Raw genomic sequence first — 18,827 nt, 5'->3', positions numbered from 1 at the left:
TTTAATGATGTGTTGTGTCAATCTGCAGCATTGAGACATTAATAAACCTGCCTTTTATGTGAAACAAGTCTGAGTTATTTGTAATGGATTACAGGTAGACATTTTACAGAACTGTACCAAAGAAAGCTTTGGGAATTTTTCTCCTGCATTATAAGAATAGACAACTCAAAAATAATTTTAAAGCAACAGCTTAATTAATAATTTCTTGGGCATAAATAGGATTTTAATGCACCCCGATTGTACCATCTTTTTACCTTTATTTATACCTTATCTTTATATCTTTTATTGTTTCACTTTTTTGTCCTGCACGAAGACTGCATCCAGCTATGTGCTTTAGCAGTACCCTAAGTTGTTAACCAGTCCATCACTCAAAGCACATGCTTAATTTTAAGCCATTTAAGTAAGCAGCCATCTGTCCCTGTAAATTTAATTACATGCTTAGAAACATTCTGCATCTGAAGCTAACAAATAAGCCTATGCAATTAAAGCAACTTAAGGTCTCACTAGTTACTATTGTACATTACAATGGGGTTTTTTCTGCTGAAAATAGAAGACTGATAATGTATCATCAGAAGTGTTTTTTTGGTATTGCCACAAAACTACCACCACACCAGGCAGAGAAAGGTCTACTAAAGTTAAATTATCCCATTTATTCAAACCAATATTATTTTAATTTGAAATACGTCTTTAAACAATCTGGGGACTCTCTGTCAATCAGTCATAAACACTTCCAGCTTTCCGGAGGGTTTACATGCTCAGTCACAATTAGAAAAAAATAAGATGAGATCCATATGTCATCTCCTATTTCTGTACTTCCATGACTTCAGCTCCTTTGAATGAGATGCATCTGCTACAAGAAGATGGTTTTCTGCTACAGTGGAGACATCCAGGCATCAGATACCAATGGCAAGTTCATTTTGGAGAGGACTGTGTTCTTGGGGTGCAATCTGGGAATATTTGACTCATTCCCCACACACCAGGAGGTGGAAGAGAAATCAAATAATGTCTTGCATTACATTGTGCTCATCATCTTGCTAAGTAATATAAAAAGTAAGGCAATCCTTTCTCTCTAGCTAAAGGATAAGGGGTTTCTCTCATTCATTTTCCCCTCATTCATAATTTGAGTTAGAGGAGAGAGATTTCTCTTTGAAAGTTGAGTAGTTTATAAGACTTTGATAAAGAGAGGACCTTGCCCAAAGATGCTTTTCATTCACATGACGTTCAAGAGTCAATTTTACCCTCTTACTCAGAACTGCTTGAAGATTAAGTCAAATTAGTTTTTGATACCCCGAGAGCATATTTTTCTTAAAATCTATAGTTCTTCAATACAGTTTCATTTTTCATAGTGTTTAATCTCTTTTGCTTAGTATGACTACATTTTTTTCCTTAAAGATGACAAGTTACATTATTTTAGTCCAATCCATGTTCTCCATCTGGGGATCAAATGCACACCTCAAATCCTTGGAAAAAATATGCCCCATCTTCATTCCAGGACTTCAGATTTAACATTTAACTTAGTTTCTATATTACCACACAAGCCAACAAAACATATCTATATTGATCAAGCTTGAAATGTATATTGTATAAAGTATATCTACATTTAAAAATTACTGTCATGTCAAAGCTCTGAAAATCTACAATATAAGATTTTTTTCCACCCCACTCATCCTTTCTCTCATTTTTGAAAAGTCTCAGCAAGAAAGAACTTTCCCTACTTCTCAAAGGAATAATTCTTTTACTGATGTCATCATTAGCAGGCATGGAGTAGACATGAAAATTCAATTTACTTATTGTCTCCCAGACACTCCTGTAATAAATAATTCTTTCCCCAGTATTTTGGTGGCTTGTTTTGGCAGCACAGTTCTGGAAGCTGCAGTGGACATGAAGCCAGTTTTCAGCTGGCTGTTCAGCTGGCACCCTTGAACCACAAAGTATTTGGATACAAAAGAAAACATTTGTCATGGCCCCAACTATAGAATTATTATTATTTTTTTTTTTTAATCTAATCAGCTTTTAATAAAGCATTGTACAAAACTTTCTTATTTGTAGTAAGCAAGATATGTAGGAGTTATTATGTACTCATTTGGCTTCTCTAATCAATCACATGCTGATGACTTAGGCAAATAATCCAGTTCAGAAAAGAGTACGTGGTGAGTTTGTGAGGGCAATATCCATCAAAGTCAGGGATGGCTGATTTCTATAATTTGCTCTTGGTGGTACACTTCCTATTGCATTAAACTTTAAAGAATTTAATGGCAGCCTGAATTTATTCCATGTATTTGGTTTTCTTATGTAGCCATACACATTGCTGATGCTGCAGCAAGATAAGAAGCATAAGAAATACAATCCTCTCCCAACCACAGGATATGGATCTTAGAGGGACGCAGTACACACACCAGGCTCAGTTCAGCCTCCTAGAACTTCATCTCTCCTCCTGGGGCTGCTACAGGACTGGCCAGAGGACCCTCAAGTGCCACACTTGCTCCTGTGCTTTAGAGGTAACTTCGACTTCAATAAGGGACAGCAGGGAAAATGGTCACTGTGAGATGCAGGAATTAACCAAGTCTTCCAGGATGCACACATTTACTGCAAGCTTTGATGCCTGATCCCATGTCTTGCCCTTGAAATGGTCTCAAGTGTTGCAGGGTTGCCCTTTTTGTGGTCTTCTGGGGTGGTCTTGCACTGTTATTGAAACTCTGATACCAGCCAAACAGCTGCTTGTTTGCAGTCCATGAAAGTCAGGACACAATTAGAGTCAACCAGGGTGTCATTTTTCCCCTCACAGATGCATAAGTACTGGTTCTTAAAACTCAAAGGCAAATTGAGTTGGTTGCTTTGGGTTCTGGTTTGTTATTCTGCAGTAATATTTATGTCCACAGACTCAAATAATGAAAGTGTCAGGGAATAGAAGGCAGAGTGTGCCTGGCTTACTGAGAGTCTAAAAATATAATACACTAAATGCAGTGCCCTTGTAATGGCTAAATGTATTTTCTAATTTTCATGATGACTTGCCACTCTAAGCATTGTATTTCAGCAGTTTATATTACTAAATCCATCCTCTCAATCTTTTTAAGCAAGACTTACTACAGCCACAAAGGCAATAGGTAATCTACTTTTATTTTCCCTGTATCCCTCTAAGCACCTGGGCTCCAAATCTTGTTCCCTATTCATAAGTATAAAACACATTATCTGCAGCAGAAGTGTGAATCACTTTCACTTGGTAACATCAAGTCATTTAGCAGTGACAGCAAGAAAAAGCCTCACCTCTGTACCAGGTGCTGGGGCTCACCAGCATGGTTTTGATTCTGTCATTTGTTGGTGTAAAAAAATATAATAATATAAACAAAAAGCCAGGCAAAAAATCAGACTTTTTGAGAAGCACCCAGAAGGGAATAATGCTTGAAGGTTTAGTACCAGAGAAGCCAACCTGTGCTTGGTCTGACTGCATTAAAAGCCATTGGTGGGACTGACTCTTTGAACTTGACATTCTGAACTACAGATCCTGCTGCATGGTACAGAATAACCGTTATGTCTCTGATCACACATTCTCTGCCATTCTTTGGGTTTATTCAACACTTTGGTGCCTGTATTAGCAAATATATTTTTATTTACTGTCATATTTAATCAGTCAGCATGTAAAGAACACATCCATCAAAAGGCCGTAACTTCTAGACAAACACCACAAACATACAACTGCTAGTAGGATCCTAACTTTTCTCCTATCATGAAATAAAAAAGTAGGAACACGGGAAATACAGAGTTGTCACTTAAAGCCCCTGCATAATTGTCATGTGTAAGATGACATCCTATAGCCCAGGGCTGAGAGAAGCCACTGTAAATTTAAGCATCCTTCTAGTAGAGGAGGTGGCAAACCAGCTGCTCGTGGCTAGACCTCAGCCTGAAACCTCAGCTTGGGAAAATACCCTGAATTTTGCCCATTCAGGGTGTTGTGACAGATGGATGTTCAGTTCTTCACCCACAGTTTTCACAGGGCCATTCCTATTTTTCCTTTGTCTTACCCAGCTCTCTCCTTTGCTGGGCTATGGACTAACCCCAAATCTGAGTGCTCTTGGTCTGCATACAAAAGAACATCTCACCTGAAGCACTAAAAGCATACACCTGCCAAGTCTTTGAACTGATCCATCTTGGAGACACAGGTAACTTTAGGCTAGGAGGCTGCTTCTGTGTTTTAAATAAAATAAAGTGAAAGCTCACCAGGCACAGTGAAGTGAGAAGCAGCCTTGTTTTCACCATCAAACTCTCTTCTTCACAGAAATACTATTTTAAGCCTGACCCAGGCAGTTGAAAGGAACTGTCACCATCAGGATTAAGGATTTTCCCAGGTCAGAGACCTGCCCTGCTTAACAAGAGGAAAGCACTTTCATAAAGCTTGATTTCTGTCAGAAGAAAGCTGAAGCATCATTTGCAGCATTTATGGCACTGTACTTAACAAAGCTGCTGGACAAGCCAAGCATCCTTTAAAGCAATGTGGGAGGTCCATCAGTTTTTGTTGAGGGCAGGAAAAGTGACATTTGTTCTATTTGTTCTTACACAGACTCCGTTCCCAGCCTTTGAGCTGGTGGGATGTAGCTTGTGGCCTCTCTGACTGTTGTTCTTTTTGCCGTTTTCCACCCCCCCTATTTTTTTTTTCACAGTGCATCTGACCCACTTTCTTATGGACATTTCTTCATTTTCTGTTCTATAAAACTCCCCTGTAAACAGCTGGGGGAGCCTGTTGTCTTGACACTTGTAATCATCCAAGCTTACACCCCTGCTTTTCAGGCTGTGGAGTTATTCATGCCCTTGGCACACCAAATGCAATCTTATTCATGCAGCTTAAGTGTTTCTGGCTGACAAAAGCATACTTTAAGCAGTGTTGTTTTCCTATTTGATTTTTTCCCTGCAGACACAGCTCTCATTAGTCTGAGACTGGGCTCATTGCTCAAGTACATCACCTGAGGCTCTTGCTACTCAAAGATTCCTTTTGCTTATCACGCCCTGTCCTGGCTTTTCCAAGTCCTGATTGCCACTGCTGCTGCTCTGCCACTCTCCTTTTAGCCCTTCTGTGTCACACCAGAGCCACTCACTTGTGTATCTACTGGCTCATCTGACAGGGAAATTTCAATCTGATGTAAGAGGGAACTCAGGGCCAGATAGACCCAGGCTGGGCTGCCCACCTGAGAGCAAAGCCCATGCAAGGAGCACTCCCAAAGCAGTAGGACTGCAGCATCCTTCAAAATTCTGCAAATTATTTGTAAATCAACACCTTTTTGGGGGCTAGCATAAGGGAGGATTTTGCTAGGGCTTTATAATCCAAGCACTAATTAGTTGTGCACTAATGTGAAAGATTTTGCCCCAATTTGAAGGCATCTCCAGTAGAGGTCCACCTACAAGTGCAGCTGAGATTTGTCACTGGCTTCTATCACTGCAGATGCAGCCAAGAGAGGTACAACTGCACTAAGTAGGTTCATGGCTACCAAGAGCTACATAAAACACAGCAATCTTATCCAATATTCAGGCAGACATGTTTTAAAGGAAGGATTTATTATCTCAATTTCTTCATTATGCCAGTGAAACCTAATGGAAAAATGTGTCACTCAAGCTAGAGGTGGACAAACCCAGTATTTATTTGTGGATTCTCGACAAATTTATATTAGTAGTTTGGACATATTTTTGGGCGTTATTCTAGGTCAGTTTAATTTATCATGCAACAAAGGAATTGTTTTCAGGTTTACCATAGCAGTTGGCACTGTCAGTTTTAAGTTATGGTTGTACTTGTGATAGAAAAAAAAAAAATTATTCCAATCATGCTCTAAAATAAATGAAATACTCTTTTCTCTTGTGATATTAAATGTTTTGCCAGCATAGTAACAAGGATCTGAGATGAAGATGTGAATTTGTATTCACATTTTCAAGAGGCAATATATTCATAGCCCACATAAATGTTCCTGGTTGCTTTCAAAGCCCATTATTCCATCCTAGAGTGACATGGTACAGCTTCCAAAAAAACCACTTTTTTTCATTGCCTGACTGAGGAGGTGAAATATGAAGTGAGGACTTGATCTATTTTCATTGAAAACCCCACACTTTAAAAGTCTCTTTCCAAGCTGCCAACTGTTCTCACAATTGTTCAGGAATTTGCAAACAGTGTGCAGCTGTCCCAGAGAACACCCACTGCCCAGGAAGAGGTAAGTACAACCCATTTGTGTTTGCATTCTTTATAACTCCTCAGTTTTTACAGTTTGCATCCCAAAAATTACATAGTGACTTAGCTATCCTCTTTTCTTCCCATATTTTTGTTTTGGCCTAGGTTCCTCTAAGAGTAGAATCACACCAATGTCTCCAGCAGCTTCTGACAATTTATTCAGAGCATCTCCCTGGCTCTCAAACCAGAAGGTTTTGTTCTTTCTCTGCTCTGAGACAGAAAGATTCACTTTAAAGCTCAGACTTCTTTAAGGAAATGAAACCAGAGTTTGAAAGTACTTGTCTATTTCAAACCACAAATCACTCAGGAAAACTCCATTTGGTCTATTGATTTATCTTAAACAATGTGACTTAAAAGAAAGAAGGGTGGAGGGGAAAGCCTGAATTTAAGACCTAATTTTTTTTTCAATAAAATAATTTACACTTATCTTGTTGTGTTCAGGTCTCTGATTGAGGCAACACCAGGATTTCTGTACTTCTTAACTCATTTTATGTATGTCTCTTTTCATTAATTAGTTTTGCCTTCAAGTTCCATTTAAAAACATAGGGTAAAGAAGAGCAAAACTCACATCAGTGTGTAATTTATTTTAATTTCTACTTTTTGTTGAAAAATGCCTGTAAAATTCTGACTGGAGAAAGAACTCTAAAAAAATGGAATTAGGCTTCAAGCCATTTTTTAATCAAATTTTTTTTGGCCCAGAAAAAAATAAGTAATCTTGTTGCAATTTTAAAGCTCTTCCCACTAACCACAAATCTGTTCTCTGTAAGTCAACTGAGCAATAAAGCCAAAGCAATATTTAGTTACTGGGGAAATATGAGACCCTGCTCATAATGTTTTTCCCTGTCATTTTTAAAGTAGAAAATGATTTCACACATTTTTTTCCCCTTTCTTTAACCCAAGAATTACTGTCACTCTTTCCTTCCAGTTCACATTGCTCCACTTTTTTTTTATTTTCCTTACAGAAGAAGAAGATGCTCATATGACAGAATTTCAGAATAGCCCCATTTCTCCTTTGAATCCCCTGTATTTGTATTCTACTCAGAGCACAAATCATGCCAAAGCACACTGAGAATTCTGTGGAAAGTCTCAGTGTATTTAGAGATAATTTTAATAAAGTCATAGACTGGGAAAAGTCAGGTATATTTATTCCCTTCAAATGACAGAGGAGAAGAAATTTAGCAACAGACCCTCAGCAAATCCATCACTCATCTTCTCACAGGCAAAGACAGTTTTGAGGTGTTTTTTTTCCCAGATTTTACTCAAAGTGATGTGAGCCATGAGTTGTATTTGTACCTACAACACAACAAAGTCAACAGGCCAGAGGTGGTAGAGCAGGAGCTCCTGAGGGCAGCAGCACAAATAAACCATACAATAATTCTTCTCACCTTATAGAGCATCATTACTTAGCATAAGGGTACAGGGAGAAGAGAATTAAAAGCAATAGTAAGGTAAGATGCAGCCCCATGATATCTGTGAGATAAGATCAATATCTCTGAAGAAAGTACACAAATTTATAGTAAGCTATTGGGACACTCTTTATATGAGTAATGCTGATCTTCAGCTCTTGTCTGAAGCAGTTCTGTGATTAGAGATTATTCAGGCCTCCTAATACACTTCATTTATTAACTTTATCTCAGCACTGAGTAAAAGGCTGTGAGCCTGAGCCTGCTGCTCAACTGCAGGCAGAAGAAAAAATTTTAAGCAGTCTGGAAAGGGCTGAGAAATTACATGCCTATAATTTTGTCTTTGTTTCTTTTCTAAATGCATAATTAATGTTGACTTTGAACACTGCTATTGCTGTCACCACAGCAGTTGCATGATCTGTAGTCCAAACGAGAATCCAAGGCTCTGGTCCTTTGTGAACACAAAATCCATCAGCTGAGAACAACATTTTGATTTTGCAAGCTCATGGAATATGAAACAAAAACAGGGTCTGATTTAATGGTTGGAGAAATGGACTGTACTGGAAGAACCAAGGCAAGCCACTCGTAAGGCACAGGAAATCTGGCATAGCAGCTTGTTCAGTTTTGCATAGGGACATCCTCTGCTTCTCATTTCACTGAGGAAAATCACAGCAAGGTAGGAAACTGACAGTTTGGATCATCAGAGCCTGTATTGCTAATCACAGGATCATTAGCTAGAATCCCAAGAGAGGAAAAGTTTTATCAGCATCTTTGTGTTTCTTCCTATCACCTCTGAGGACAGGAAGGAGAAGGTGAAGATGTTGGTGCTGTATTCCAGCAGCATCATGATCTTGGAACATCTGCCAGTACCAGCTCAGTTAAGCTGCTGCTGTGCTTCACTTTAGCAGTGCAAAAAATAACATCACCACTTGGAAAGCACAGGGTCAGATACACTGCTCTGAAACTGTCAGAAGGGAAAAAATTGAAACTGCTGTGACAGAACAGATTCTGATTTATTTTGGCACAAGAACAGGCTCAGGGCTGGTAAGTATCATGCTATCAAACAGAAGATTTCAAAATATCTTGCAAACTGAATAAGATTTGCTGCATCATAGATGAGGAACCACAGCAGATTCTTAAAGAGGAGATGAGAGGCTGTTCAATACCTTGTAACACTGCTGAACAACAGAACGTTAATGAGGGCCTGGGAGGGGGAATATTGAATTCATTTAAATTGTGGTAGAACATCAGAAGCTTATATGGAAGCAAATGGCATAGTATCTACTTCTCAAAATCTAATCTGTAAGATATTTATTGACTAAGCATATCATAGACTCTTGGTTTTGGGTCTCATTCAGAAAGACATTTCCAGGAAGGGAGAGTTCCTTCACGAGAGAAGGGAAATTAGAGAAGCTGAGTGTTCTGCAGTGCTTCTGCTAACATCTGAGTTCCCTTCTGCCTGGCCACCCATCCATTCTCCTTTCACTCATCATCTTGGGCAGGACCACAAGAAAAGGGAGCCTGGATGGAGGTCACAAATAAAACCAATAGCCCTATCTCACTAATGGTGTTTGGCTTTGGAAACTCAGACAAAAGATGAAATACAAGTGGAAGTTGTTATTATTCTTATTTTTCTTTCTTTTCCCCTTTGCTGTTGGGCTATGAAAAGCTCACAGCTGAAATACTGACTCATAATAAGACAGAATATTGAGCTATTTGGGAACATTCACACACAAAAAAATTATAGAACTGAATATTGCTAGATTTGTTAGAGATAGCATAAAACAAAGAGCATGTGATACAGTGTGAGACCTAATGCAAAAGATTATAATTTCCTTCATTTAAGTGTTAATCAATCCATATTACTGTGAAATCATTATTTTGGAAAATCTTCAGTGAACATATTTTTGCAATGAGCCTACATTAGCTTAGGCATTAAATTAACCCATGTGGCATTGCATGAGCTAGTTGGATCTTTGGAACTATCAGATTTATATCAGAATGCTTTTTTGAGACTACCCAGAAAGTACAGCAAGGAAGGAAAGAACAAGTATTATTATATGCCCAAAATCATGAAGCTCAATATAGGAAACCTATTTTTATATATATGAAAGTATTAGTGTGTTACATAAAAATCTAAATGTCTTGAAATAATGAGAGCTACTGGAAAGTACTCTGAAAGAGTCAAGGCAAAAGGAGCGGACTGGGTGAAGTGATTATGTGTGCTTATCAGAAAAGAACATCATCCCTGTACACTTCCCTGTGATTATCTTTAAAATCCCAACTTTAATAGAGACAGGAGAAAGGTCTTAGTAGGATACAGAATAGTTACTGCTCCCTAAATGATGGGTTGTTTTGGTTTGGGGTTTTCCCCATGGGGGCCATATCTAAGGAAGAGATTAACACATCTGTTTCTGTTACAGAACACACAAAATGCCTACACCCAAGGGCAGCTCAAAACATATTCTTTACTCAGAAGAAATATTGCAATATGCCAAGAACAAAATCTCCTTAATACTATTTCCTCAGCAAGAGCTTCAGTGTTTTGGATACATAATGAAACCATATGGCATCCTTAGCTCATTTAAGAATGAAATCACATATATATAGCTGATTTATAAAACCTGTTGCACACAAATGGGAATATCTAGATGACTTATACTTTTGATTTCATAATTTATATATATTTATGCATGTTTGTCCAAGAGTATAGCAGAGCTCATTATAGCAGTTTATCAGCATGCTCACTTAAAGTTCAATTTAAAAAATTTCTATAATATTTCTAACAAGCCATTATCAAGTTGGGTTTTTTTTTTCCAGTGGATGTAAAACCTGGTCCAATAAAACTAAGCAGAGAAGTTCTTAGTGATATCAAAGGGAAAGTTCAGAGCTCTAATTCCACACTGTTTCTCTATTAAAAGATTCTCAAGTCCCATGTAAAAGAAGTGACAGTAAATATATTTGGAACTAAAATTTGATCTAAGTCAGTAGAAAGACTCTGGTGGGTATTGCCTCCTAGGTTCCATTTAGCTATTGGGAAAAAATAATCTCTGTTTAACAGCTGAAGACTGGCAGAGGGCAAACAAGTAAAAAAACTTCTCCAAATGAAGCTGGCGTGGGCTGTACACGTTTCATGAAGCTAAGCTGATGTGTTGGCAGATGCCAGATCTGGTGGCATGTATGGAAAGAAAGAGGTTTGCTGGAGGAGGAGCATTCAGCAATGCCAAAACACAGATAAAAAAGAAAAGAAAGCAATTATTTTTCCTTTGACAAGAAAGATGATTTATGGAATTCACAATCATGCATGTTAAAAAACAAGCCCTCCTGACTCAGCAGCACTGTAAATTACAAATTTACTGGCAAGATTACAGCAAGTTCACCTTAGTGACTTTGAGAGCTGCTTTGCCTCTGGTCCCACATGTTCTCCACAACATCCTGCCCTGACTCTTCTGTCCTTTCCTCTTGTCATTTTCTGCTGGGTACGAGGAAGGTGAGTGGCAGCTGAAGACACTTCTCTGAAGTGCATGTTATGCTCTTGAAAATATCATTGAAAAATGATTGAGCCCCAATTATTATATGCTTAATTAGAGCTCTGTTGCTGATGCACACAGGGCCTCTCTTGGTAAGAGCAGCACTTTAAGTACATCAGGAGAACTTGGGTTATGCCCTCATACAGCCCCACTTGCTGCTATAGAGTGCTGCTTTTCTGGCTTCCAAACAGCCAGGACAAAATCTAGAAGTTTATAAAATTTATAATCTAGTTTATAAAAGCCTTCAGCAGGACGCTGGAAAACATTTCTGGGTTACTGGATGGTGCCAAAGTGACACTAAGAGAATGCTGGGCAGTCCCAGTTACCCAGAAGTTACATTTCTGAATTATTATGGCAGAAAATCACAGTCTAAGGACAAAATGTTTTAGAGATTTTCCTCGTGGAACCTTCCAAGAGTTAATTTTATGGGACAGCACTTGTGCTGCTGACATGTACAAACACAGCCTCGTGACTGATGATTTGAATAATCAAATCCAACTGATCCACTGAGTGGGAATCCAGTCAAATACAGTTCCTAAGCCCACCAGAGGGGCAGCAAGGTTTCATCATGCTGGCTGAAGGAGGAAATAGAGAGACTACTGTGGAAAGTAGTACAGTGCACAAAAGTGCACAAAACAAGTGCAAAACAGTGCACAAAAGCCAAAATCAATAACTAAAATATATTATGGCTTAAGAGTAACCTCAGAACAAAGCTGAATACAGAAGATTGCAGGCCTAATGTGTTTATTAGACTTAAAAAAAAAATCAAGTCTGGGGTTTATAATACAAAGCAGTAGAATTTCTCCTGGTTTAGTTCCATGTGATAGTTTCTGTCAGACAAACTATTATGCAAAACCACTATATTATAATGCAAGCATATTAAGCTAAAACACAACCAAACTGTAGAGGTTTAAAGAAAATCTCAAGATACACAAATACTGGTGTACATAGCCAGTTGAAGAGTCTTATTTTAGTATGAGTATCTTCTATAATATACTGTGCCAACTTATGGTATCTTACTGCTTCTGTGCACATCATTTGCTTAACATTGTTCTAAGACCACAAGATTTTATGCAAATCTTAAGTGCAGAGGTGTGAGTTTTCAAGAGCATTGCAGAGCAATTTCAATCTGCAAATTTGTTTGCTTTCAAGGTTCAGAGTCTTGTACAAAGGGGGGTTCATCACATTCCACAGTCAGAGGTCTCCAATGCAGACAAAAGAGCAAATATTCATATTTACTTTTCCAAAACGTAGTATGCATGTTCCTCTTAACAACAAATAAAGTCAGAGCTGTGGCAAAAATCAATCTTCCAACAAGAAACTTATATGAAATATTCAACAGTGGAGAGAAACTCTTTTATGTGTATATCACCACTTTCTTTTATAAGAAAGCAGAGGCCAGCAGCAAGGGAAGCAGAAATGGGAGGAGGATCTACTGCTTCTTTTATCATTATTTATTAGCAGTTACTCCCCAGAGAATCCAAGCAGAGGACTTACAGGCATGGGAGAGAGTAAAGAGGAAGAAAGTCCACAGTGGAACTCAAATTCTACAAGATGAGCAATTCCTTCAGTCAGAAGCACTGCTGATAAAAGAGCTTCAGTTGTGTTGTGATAAAACCAAACATCACTTCCTTTCTTTTTTTAGACTTTGAGTCAAACTGGAAAGAATGTCACCAGTCAGCACATCAGAGGCATTGCCACAGCTACCAAAGCCACCTGAACCTGTGTGTAGGTGACAGCTATTAGCACCTGCTACCATCACCTACAGATAATGTAGATAATAATCTATAGATAATTCCCTGAAAGATTCTGTGACAGTTTCCATCTCCTTCATTTGAAGAAGTCTACTGTAAGCCCATGCTACAGAGAAATGTTTAAAAGAAAAGGCACGAAGCACAGAAATTTGTTCGATTCCTTGGCCATTGTTGAATGATTTTATGAAACAAAAAAAACCCCAAAAAAACCAAACGTGTGTACCAGTACTTATAGAGTGAGTCATTAATATTTTGAAACTAAAATGTCTTGTTGGAAAATCAATACAGCAATACTCAAACATCATGCACAGTAGACTAAAAACACCAGTTAACAATATGATGAACTTAAAGAAAATCAATGGAGTGTTCAAACATGACAATAAAAGACTAAATAGAGAACTACTTAGAGGACAAGCTATCTGTCTGCAAAGTATAACAACCATTCATTGTTACTATTTCCTACATAATTAACTGTGAAATATTCACTCTGTGAAATAACATGTAACCCAACAAATTGCATAACAGGGAATTCCCTGGATAAGTGGAGAGAAAATCTGCCAAGCACTGGAGAAGAGCATTGATACAAAAGCCTCCATTAATTATTCTGCACACTGGAAAAAAAACAAACCATCACATCTGCAGGAGCTGAGGATGAGAGGAAACGGAAAGCAAAAAGCAAAATGATGTTCCAAAGGGTTTTTAGAAGTCAGAAAGCATTTTTAACTGCAGCTAAATCAATGCTGTGTGTGGAGACTGTGTGTGGAGAAACAAACCCAGGGTTTGGAGAAGGGCCCAAAGAAATGAAATGAATGCTTCACTGTGCTGGGCACTTGGGGTGGGAGTGGTTGCTCCACCTTGATGTGGACAGGCTCAGTTTGGATTCCCAGTGTTTGGGTGATGCATCACATTGACACCTGCTGTACATAAAGGAATCTCCTAAAGCAGTCTGTATGTTTACACAGCTGCAACACCTGAGCTTCTCATTTTATATCTTATTTTCTTATATCTTATATCTTATATCTTTATATCTTATTTTCTTTCTTTCAAAGCTCTTAAGAAGAGCTTTGACATAACTAGAGTGAACTTTACAGGTTCATCATATACTTTCACCAAAATAATTGTAATAAGTTGTTTTCTTTATGGAACACCTGGAAAGGCATTTGCTGCACATTTCTGAAAAGGCCAAAACCTCACAAGGTCTACCAAATTATCTTCTTTGATAATTTAAATAAATAAATAAAAAGTCATGCAAACCTCCACTTTTTTGGCTATTACAGTGGTGCAGTCTTACTTGTGAGACATCAGCTTGTTCCTTGTTTTAGACATTAATATTTTGTGGTTTGATTTTTCTTCTCATCTACACAATTTGAGCCAGCAAAGCCACTCTTGCAAGACTTGGAATTACACAACTGTGAAATCTGTCTCACTGAAAGAGGAGTCAGACACCAATAGATTTTCATAGATTTGAATATATGCCATGTAGGAAAGGCAGAATTTAAACTAAGAGTTTAATATGCAAGCCAGGGAAAAAACTATGTTTGAAGCTTTTGCTCTTTTTTATATCGTTCAATGAATTTATCCTGAACCTCAGGCCAGTAAAAAAGCTAAAAGCAAGGGTAGTTTGGGCTCAGCAATGGCTTATTTCATTTCCCTCTGTATTGAAACATCTCAGCTGCCCTGTGTGACCCAGCTGATGTGTTAGCCACTGGTGAGCATCACAGCTGGCAGGCACATTTGCACTTCTGAAATGAGGTCTACTGATAAGGCAATATTTTCTAATGAAAGCAAACCTAAGTTAATTCTGTTTATTGGTTAACACTCCTGTGAGACACACAGGTACATTTCCAGAGCCCTTCATAGGCTCATTCAGTACTTTTCCTTACTGCAATGAAACTACTTCGTTTTTTTCACTGTACAGAGACTGAGTACCAAGGAACTGTGAAGGAAGCTTTGTCTTCTCTAGTTTAGCTTTGTGGTAGACATTAGATAGAAGTCTGACATGAAGTCATAAGCAAGGAGTCATTGATCTATTTATGGCATATTAAAATCCTTCTACTTTTCTTGACTACCACTGAGTCTGGGATTATAGAAATTATTCCTCTTAAATCATTGGATCAGTTGTGCAAGGGAGAAATACAAGCTGAATTAATTATCATCATGGTTAATTTACTCTCACTTGGCTTCTTATTCAACAATATTTTTCCCCTGCAGCCTCAGAACACTTTTGTCTATGGCAGTGACATGGGCATTAGCATCTATAATTTCCCCAAAAGCACACGTGGTACAAATGACAGGTTATGGAAAAAAAATCCAAGCTGCTTTGGCAAGTTTTGCAACCAATGGATAACAACATTTCCTTTTCTCTCCACTCTCCACTTCTTCTAGATATATCAGAGCTGTATGAAGAGAACAGGAGTGATGGAACACTCATAAATTCAGAAAAGGCAAATGTAAGAAGATAGATAAAGGCAGGTAGAAAAAATGTAAAGCTACTCCACAGAACATCAGAGAAATAAGATCTGGAGTACTTTGTTCCGTCTGAGGCATCACTGCACCAGAAAGATCAGACTGGGGCAGCTTCATGAATGGATCAGTAGCAGCTGATTTCTGCAGCAGACATTCAAGGGAGGTCTGGGGCTCTCTGTCCCACCTTAAAACTTCACAGCAACCAGAAAAAAATTCAACTTATGAAAAAGATTCCCAAAACTAATGTGATGCAAATCAGCAATGCTGGAATCAGTCATTTTAAAATCTTTTGAACTTTCTGAAGGAAAGTAATGCAGTATATTTTAATGCAGCTTCATAGCTTTTGGCAGTTACATCTACAGCTGTCTCTACATTATTTTATCAATTATTCACATGGAACATCAACAATCCTCTTTGAGAGTGATTTCTGGGCTTTTATTTCAAATGGCCTGACAGATATCTTGGCATTTTGTTGCCTCAGGGCTCATAAAACCTCTCAGCTTGTTCATCATCAACTTCTCACTGACAAGAAATCTCTATTTCTGTGCATACTAAACCCAAGGTGTTCTACTCAAGTTTAAGAATGTTTTATGAATATTTAGGAACAGTTTTTAATGATGTGACCAAAATGGCTTCAGATTAACTGAGAACTCCACAGGATTTTCAGACAACATGGAATTCCTTATATCCTACTTAGCAAATCCAGTCCAAACAAAATTTTCTTTACAGTGCTTTGAATTTACAGACTGCTTGGGAAATACCCCACATGATTTGCATGTCCTTAGCAAATTTAAGATAAGGATCTTGCCTGGTTGCAGTGTGACAGCAATGTAAAGGCAGGACCAGGAAGAGAAATCTTTATCTCAACTTTATCAATCTCTATTTATTGTTATGAGAAAGGATTTTCCTGGAAGCACTGGATCTGAGGTTATTTTGGTAAAAATCTAGTTCAAAATTACTTGATTCAATGCCTTTTTCTTTAGGTTTGTGTTTTAAGTAGATCACTTCCAGGTACAGTGCCAATTAGCAATTAAAGGATATTTTTCATACAACTACACAGAAGCCTCAGTTACACAGCAAGGAGATTATTTTTTGATTTCTCCCCAGTAGATGTGTCCCTGCTTTAAATGCTCACAGCTTTGGACCCTGTGTATCAATGGAGGGTTTTATCATTCAATGATACCTTATTTTTATTGCATCCTCATTCATATCTGTCTCCTCACTGATTCTTTCCCTTGGAATAATTTCCCTCACACTCTGTATTTAATCACTCTCTATTTAACACTTCATTGCCCTTTATGCAAAGTCAGAAGCATATTACTCTTGAAAAAGAGAGAATGGTCAGACTAATTTACTGCACCTTTCTCTAAAACACATGTAATCAGATCTCCAACATATTAGCACAGTTATAGTTTAGCAGATTAATCCTGATTTACATCACATGAGGCACTGTTGTCTTCTTAGACCACTTGTGTTGTGAAGAGATATTTTTTGCTAAGATAGTGTCTTGGAAAAAATCCTACAAAAGCAGAAAGAGAAATAGTACTTTCTCTCTTTTTATTCTTTTTTTGCCACTTCACTGATTTTGGCAGCCAATCTACCACTTTCATTTGCATGTACCAGCTATTTTCTCTTCTTACCTTTGAGGTCCTGTACTAAGTGTTACAAAAAAGTGTAATGCAATATGAATATTTTTTTTAATTCCCACTGTAACCATTATTGTATCAACTTGTACATATAAAACTTCATGATATTTCCATTTCAGGAGAAGATAATGAGCTCTGGTGAAAGAGAGTTTACATCCAAGCTAATCTGCAGTTCCTTCATTCCATTTCTCTGGATGTTGAAAGATCAGGGGTCACATTGCAGGAGAATCCCCATTCAGCACAAACACACCCACTTCAATGTAAATTCATCATAACTTTTAAGGAAACAAAAGAGAAGGGCAAGAACTGTGCATCCTGGGGAAAAGTGTAACTCGCAAGAGTAGAAGTTTTTAAATGCCTGCTGTAAAATGGATTAGTAAGATCCCCAGGGTATTTCACAAGATTCTGCATTCTCTGGAAGCAACAGATCAGAGTAAAATGCCCATCCTGACAGGGTAATGATTTAACCTTCACCTTTAAATATCTGAATGAAATACACAGGCATATAATTGGCATAATAGCAAGTTATATGTTTGTTATTGATTAACACACTTACTAAAGGTCAACCAGTATTTTAAGCACTTTGCAAATACAGTGTGTATTCTAATCATCCTGAAGGGCTTGTAATTATTTTGTTAAATGTCAATTAAATGCAAAAACATTTCTTACCAGCCTGCCACTGTAAGTTACAAAGTGTACAACTTTATGTTCTATTGTTCATGTAATTTCCAGACAATTACTTGGCAATTAGGTTGACCTGTCATATAAAACTGCAACACGTCATGGTCACTTATGCTTTAGCTAAAGACCAATAAATAGCTTCCCTCAGACCTGTATTTTACTGATGAGATCTCATGGGAGAGAAAAGGACATTTTCATAGTGCAGAAAGGGTTTTTATAGTGCCTTGAACCAAGTAATCTAAAGACAAAGCTATTTATTCTCACAAACCATTAGATAGCCATTTGGTAGCTTGTCACATACATCCTGTGTGTTCATTTTGTAGCTCTCCTTGGATGCACACTGTCAGCCCAGAGTTGGGCAAGTTCATCACCACAAAACAACCTGAACTCTCAGAACTGGATTTCTGAACATCAGTCACAGATTGGCAAAAGAAGGGGCTTATGGGTGAAGACCTCATGGCATCATCACTCCTCCTTACACCTATGTGTTTTGCTATTTTACTTACAATGTTGTTTGGAAGGACCAGTGTAGGGTCCCTTTCAGAAGCTGAGCATTCACTGGAGAAAAGTACTGCTGAGGTAGAAGGTTTTTTTCCAGGGACAACAACCATGAAAATATCAGCTTAGAGAAATCCAGGCCATATCCATTGAGAAGTCTGGGCATGCACAGCATTAAATGCTCCAGATTCTCACTAGATTCCCAGGAACCAAGGCTCTAGATTTTTATTCACATTGCCACAGTGCTGTTCATCACATTTAATCAAACACAGTGATACTGTGATATTGTGCAGAAGCAGCTTTTAACATTTACCACAGTAAGATCTTGATTTTAAAATGTGAGCTGCTGTATGGGTTCAGTGTTCACATTCAGTCTCCCTAACACAAGCCTGAGTTTTAGAGGACCAGGGCATCAATACTGTCTGGGAAGCCCATTTTCCTCAAAAGCATCTGAAAATAAGTCAATTGAACTGAAAATAATATTACCAGGTGCATCTGAATGGTCCAGCCAGGCAGCTGAGGCATCACCACTGCATCAGTATCACCAAGTGTCACCAAGCTTCAAGGCTTTGATAAGACAAACTCCAGACATTTGTACATCAGGAAAAGACAAAACCTACCAGGGGAAGGAACTTCTGAGCCAA

Source organism: Calypte anna, chromosome 18 (genome assembly GCF_003957555.1).
Source record: "Calypte anna isolate BGI_N300 chromosome 18, bCalAnn1_v1.p, whole genome shotgun sequence".
Classification (NCBI taxonomy): domain Eukaryota; kingdom Metazoa; phylum Chordata; class Aves; order Apodiformes; family Trochilidae; genus Calypte; species Calypte anna.
This window is presented reverse-complemented; position numbering follows the sequence as displayed.